The sequence below is a fragment of the Hordeum vulgare genome, chromosome 4H (genome assembly GCF_904849725.1).
Source record: "Hordeum vulgare subsp. vulgare chromosome 4H, MorexV3_pseudomolecules_assembly, whole genome shotgun sequence".
In the NCBI taxonomy this organism is placed as follows: Eukaryota; Viridiplantae; Streptophyta; class Magnoliopsida; order Poales; family Poaceae; genus Hordeum; species Hordeum vulgare.
In genome coordinates, this window is record NC_058521.1 from 121,778,317 (window position 1) to 121,784,316 (window position 6,000).

The following is a 6,000-nucleotide window of genomic DNA, read 5'->3' on the forward strand; positions in this document are numbered from 1 at the left end:
ACTGATATTGAGAAGACCGGTGGTTCCTGAAGAAAATCATTCTGAAGAAATTGAAGCGTGAAGATTTACGTTTTCTGTTTTACTTTCTTCGCATTTGATGAATAGGAACACCGTACTGTTAAAGGGGGTCAAAGTAACACTATGGAATGGATTTCCTCATGATGCTCAACCCAAGCCTAATCCTACCAAAAGCCTCAAGTGAGGAATATGAGTGACATGAGGACTCTCATAGTTGAGGGTTCCGCCCGTTTTGATAGCCACGCCAAGTCACTGGTCTTATCCACTCCAACGGTCATATTATTTAAGGGCATTAGTATCAAATCATGCCGGGATGCTCCCAGGCTATAAATAGCCACCCCCACAACAACTAGCTGGTTGGCTGCTCCATTAGAAACTAACACTTGTCATAAGAGCAACCCAAATTCCTCAGAGCTTTCGAGAGTAATTCATCAGTGAGGAAATACCCCATACACCCAAACCACAAACAAAACCTAGTGATTAAGCATCACTGAAGAAGTTGTTCCTGTGTGGGACTGAAGCCTTTTACCTTTGAGGATTGTGCATCCTCAAGACGGTTAGGCGTCATGGTCTAGAGCAATCCAGCATTCAACTATGGATCGCCGGGTGACCAAGTTTGTGAGGGTTTGGAAGTTTGCCCTGAAGACTTACCACGAGTGTTGGGCGAGGACTATGTGTCCTTAGCTCAAGGAGAATACGGTAGGGACTGTGTGTCCCGGGACTGGGTGTCCTTTGGTTTCAATACCAAGCCGCTCCAAACCAGATGTACAACTGTCACAGCAGTTGGAACTGGGTCATCAACAACTGTCTTCACTGAGAAACGGGTTCTAATTCCTCAACTCTTTACTTTTCTTGTATTGTGTGTTGATGACTTTCACTGTGACTGTTTGAAGAATTTGCTGAATACTTTCTCTGAATTTCCTCAACCTCAAATTCTTCACGATAGTTAATCATCATCTGTATTCTGCGTGCGTGCTTACTGTGCAATCTGTTTTCACATTCTTCACTCTGAAATATTGCTGTTGTGAACGTCGCACGTCTGATCCTTTACTGTTTCCGCTATAAGTTAGTCATCAGTGAGGAATTTCCTCAAAAGAAATTTCCTCAGTGATGAAATTCTAAAAATCTCCTATTCACCCACCCTCTAGTCGATATAACGCACTTTCATACCTTCTTACTAGTAGGTGACCTTTCAGTGTGCCACTGAGAGTAGTTTGTCATGATATTGTCTAGGAGTTTTGTGGCTTCCCCTAACGTGATTTCCATGAACGTTCCACCTGAGGTGGAGTCCAACATATTTCTAGAAGCGAAATTCAAGCCAGCGTAAAAGATTTGTATAATCATCCAAAGACTCAAGCCATTAGCGGGACAATTTCTAATCATCAATTTCATTCTCTCCCAATATTGTGCAACATGTTCATGATCAAGTTGCTTGAAATTCATGATATCATTACGGAGAGAGATAATCTTAGCTGGTGGAAAATACTTGGATATATAAGCATCTTTGCACTTATCCCAAGAATCGATACTATTTTTGGGCAAAGAAGAAAACCAAGTTTTTGCATGATCTCGCAACGAGAAAGTAAAAAAGCTTCAATTTAATCACATCATTATCCACATCTTTCTTCTTTTGCATATCGCAAAGCTCAATGAAGGTATTAAGATGGGATGTGGCATCTTCACTAGGAAGGACGGAGAATTGCTCTTTCATAATAAGATTCAGCAAAGCGGCATTGATTTCGTATGACTCCGCACTAGTGGCGGGAGCAATCGGAGTACTAATAAAATCATTATTATTAGTATTCGAGAAGTAACAAGTTTGGTGTTTTCATTCATGGTGACTTCAGCAAGCAAGCAAGCACACAAGCGAACAAAGAGCAGGCGAGAAAAAGGGCGAACGAAAAGGCAAACGGAGAAGGCAAACGAAAAAGGGAAATTGGTGAAGTGGGGGAGAGGAAAACGAGAGATAACTCGCAAACAAAGTAAATGCAAGAGATGAGTTTGCGACACCTACTTGGATGAGTTCTTGACTTGATCCCCAGAAATTCGTCTGCTACGGCAACAGACAACAGCACCAGAAATTGACACGTTGACGGAGACTCGGCTTGCGTTGGTTTTTCCCTTGAAGAGGAAAGGGTGAGGCAGCACAGGAGCAGTAAGTATTTCCCTCAGTTTGAGAACCAAGGTATCAATCCAGTAGGAGAATCTCGTCAAGTCCAGAGTACCTGCGCAAACACAAAAGAGCTTGCACCCAACGCTTTAAAGGGGTTGTCAATCCCTTCAAGATTGATTGCAAAGTGATATCTGAAGGCGGAAAGTGCAACGAAGTAAAAAGTGTAAGGCTGGAAATATGGTGTGGAGTAGACCCGGGGGCCATAGTGTTCACTAGAGGCTTCTCTCAAAATAGCAAGTATTACGGTGGGTGAACAAATTACTGTCAAGCAATTGATAGAACCGCGCAAAGTCATGACGATATCTAAGGCAATGATCATACATATAGGCATCACGTCCGAGAGAAGTAGACCGATACTTTCTGCATCTACTACTATTACTCCACACGTCGACCGCTATCCAGCATGCATCTAGTGTATTGAGTTCATGACGAACAGACTAAAGGCTTAAGAAAGATGACATGATGTAGAGGGATAACCTCAAACCAATGATGAAAACCCCATCTTTTTACCCTTGATGGCAACAACACGATGCGTGCCTCGCTACCCCTTCTGTCACTGGGTGAGGTCACCGCACGGTATGAACCCAAAACCAAGCACTTCTCCCATTGCAAGAATCATAGATCTAGTTGGCCAGACAAAACCCACAACTCGAAGAGAATTACAAGGATATGAAATCATGCATAAGAGAGATCATAAGAAACTCAAATAAGATTCATAGATAATCTGATCATAAATCCACAATTCATCGGATCTCGATAAACACACCGCAAAATAATATTACATCAGATAGATCTCCATGAACATCATGGAGAACTTTGTATTGAAGATCCAAGAGAGAGAAGAAGCCATCTAGCTACTAGCTATGGACCCGTAGGTCTATGATGAACTACTCACGCATCATCGGAGAGGTCATGGTGTTGATGAAGAAGCCCTCCGTATCCGAATCCCCCTCCAATAGGGCACCAGAACGTGGCCCAGATAGGATCTTGCGGAAACAGAAGCTTGCGGTGGGAAAAAAGTACTTTCGATGATCTCCTGATTTTTTCTGGGATTTTAGGGAATATATAGGCGCAAAACCTAGGGGCAGAGGTGGCCCCGGGAGTCCACAAGCCAGGGTGGCGCCCCCCTGGCCGTGCCATGAGAGCTTGTGGGGTCCCTGCAGGACCCCTGCCCTGATTCTCCGGCTTCCCGATATTTTTCTGTTTCGGAAAAAATCTTTTTGGCAGTTTCATTCCGTTTGGACTCCGTTCAATATCCTCCTCTGAAAGGGGTCAAAAACATGGAAAAAACAGGAACTCGCACTTGGCATTGAGTTAATAGGTTAGTCCTAAAAAATATATAAAAGGCATACAAAACATCCAAAGTTTGACATGATAATAGCATGAAACCATCAAAAATTATAGATATGTTGGAGACGTATCAGCGTACGCCGCACCGCTGGAGGCGGCAGCATTATCCACCTCGTGGGCCGTCTCCTCGAAGTTGCCATCAGCGTCATAGGGCTGAAGGCCATGTAGATCTTCAGGGATCACATTTCCGCCTTCACCCCGCTCCAAGTTGAGCTCGTCCCAAGCGGCGTACGCGGCGATGTCGCTGGCCCTCACGCGCAGCGCCTCCTCCACAGCCTGCAGTTCTGCCTCCGAGACGTCGCGCTGAGCGGCGAGCTTGCCCAAGTCCAGGTTTCGGTACGAGGACTTGGCCAAGCGCAGGGCCATGTAGGCTCCAGCACGCGCAGCCGAAGCGCGCCACGCGTCAAGGCGATCCTCGCCAGCCGCAAGCCAGCGGGCGAGCCGGCTCATCGACGCCGGCTCCACGCCATCCGGCCATAGGGCCGCCACCATCGACGAGCCTGCGACCTAGAGCCGAGCCACAGACTCACCCAGGGCGCGCACGCGGGCCCTAAGGCCCAATATGATCTCCTCCACGCTCTAGCCGGAGGTAGAATCTACCTCCTGCCCAGCCATGCGGCGCTCCTCAAGGCTCACCTCGACGGCCATGTCAGCTGCGCCCTGTGTCTCAGGGAAGAGGCCTGAGACAGGGAAAGGGGTGCAAAAACGAGTAAGGAGAGGAGACGGCCAAGAAAGTTCAAGACAAAACAAAAAAGAAGAGTCATGATGGAAGGCGCCGCCGGTCTCATGAGAGCTCTCCAGGACCTCGAGCTCCCGCACCTTGCTCGCTTCAGTAAGGCGGGCAACTTCCTCCTGAAGGGTCGCCGCAGAGTCCAGGGCCTTGGCCAGCTGCGTCTGCTTCTGGACAAGGGCCTCCTCCTGATCCCTCTAGGCGGCGTCCTTGAGCTTCATCTCCCCGAGATGAACCGACGCGAGGCGTTCCACGTCGGCAGAATGGGAGGCGTCCTTCTCCTGCAAAGAGGCATGTAGCTGCTCCAGCTCGACCCGACTGGCCACCTCGAGCTCCTTCTTCTTCTTCTGGAGAAGAGCCAGTTGCTCCTCGAGCCGGCCACCTGCGTCACGCAAGGCGTCCCGCTCCACGACGACTTCGCCAAGCCGGGCTTGGAGCTCGGCTACATGGCCATCGGCCGCCTGGCTCTGAGCCCGCAGCTCGTTATAAGCCTGCACCTGGGCATCATAAAGATCCTGCAAAACAAAGAAGAAGCAGAAGTGAGATTCGGCCTGGTTAAGTCATAGCCAGCCCGATTCTCGGGGGCTACACCCAGTGGGTGCGCTAGAGCGCCCCCACTAAAGAAGCAAAGCAAGAAGAGAATCTCAAAGAGATTCGGCCCGGCCGATGCTCGGCCGGCCCGATTCTCGGGGGCTACACCCAGTGGGTGCGCTGTCACGCCCCCACTGATGCAAGAAGAAGAAAAGGAAAAAAATCAAGACCAAGATGAGGCACTTACCCTGGTGCGTTCCTCCACGCGCTCCAAATCGCTGCCCACCACATGGGCCGCCTGGTCCACCTTGAACCGGCTGTTGGCAAACAGCGACACCAAACACCTGGGACATCGTGGAGCGCGGTGCCTGCGGGAAGCCTCGCACGTGCCAGGTTGGCCGCTCGCCAAGACTTCATCGGCCGGCTCCCGGCCCGGGTACTAGATCCCGGCACGGCCGGACCTTGGTGGGGGACGACGATGGCACCGGCTCCAGGTGCTGGCGCGGCAGCCGGCTCCGCCGATGTCCCGGCCGGCGCCGCCTCCTCGATAGGAGGTGGATGGGTCGCATCCGGCGCATCCATGGTCACCCCTGGCGCATCAGGGGCCACGTCTGGCGCGTCCAGGATCAGATCCGGCACGTCGGGCGCCGCCTTGGCCCTAGGGGAGTTGGGGATCACCTCTAGGTCCACCAGTGCAGAGGTGTCCGCTCGGAGGGCTGGGCCTCCTTAGCCCTCGGGGCGCGCCTCGAAGCCGCCTCGCTAGTTGGCTCCTCCATGAGAGCATGCGCAGAGGGGTCATGTCTAGCCTTCGTACGCTTCTCCACCGGCTTCTCGGCCCGGCCAGGACGAGACTGGCCCTCGGCCATCTTCCCCACGGCCGCGTCCTAGCGGCGCTTGGACTGCTCCTCAAGCTCCCTCTGGGCAGCATCAGCTGCTGCCCAGCCGGCCCGCTCGGCTGCGGAGGCGGTGTCTTCCTCCACGTCCTCCACCTCCTTGCTGGGCGACATTCTTAAGGAACAAAGCTTCCCACAAGACAAATAAACAAAAGGGGTAGGAACCCTTACGCTGCGACGATGGGCACCTGCCTCCTGCCGGCACCACGGCGCTTCTTGGCACCGCCTGCCCGTGCTCCGGCTGGAGGACCCGTTGTCGAGCGCTTAGGAGCCGGCCTGAAAGTTGTGGCACCCTTGCCCTTCTT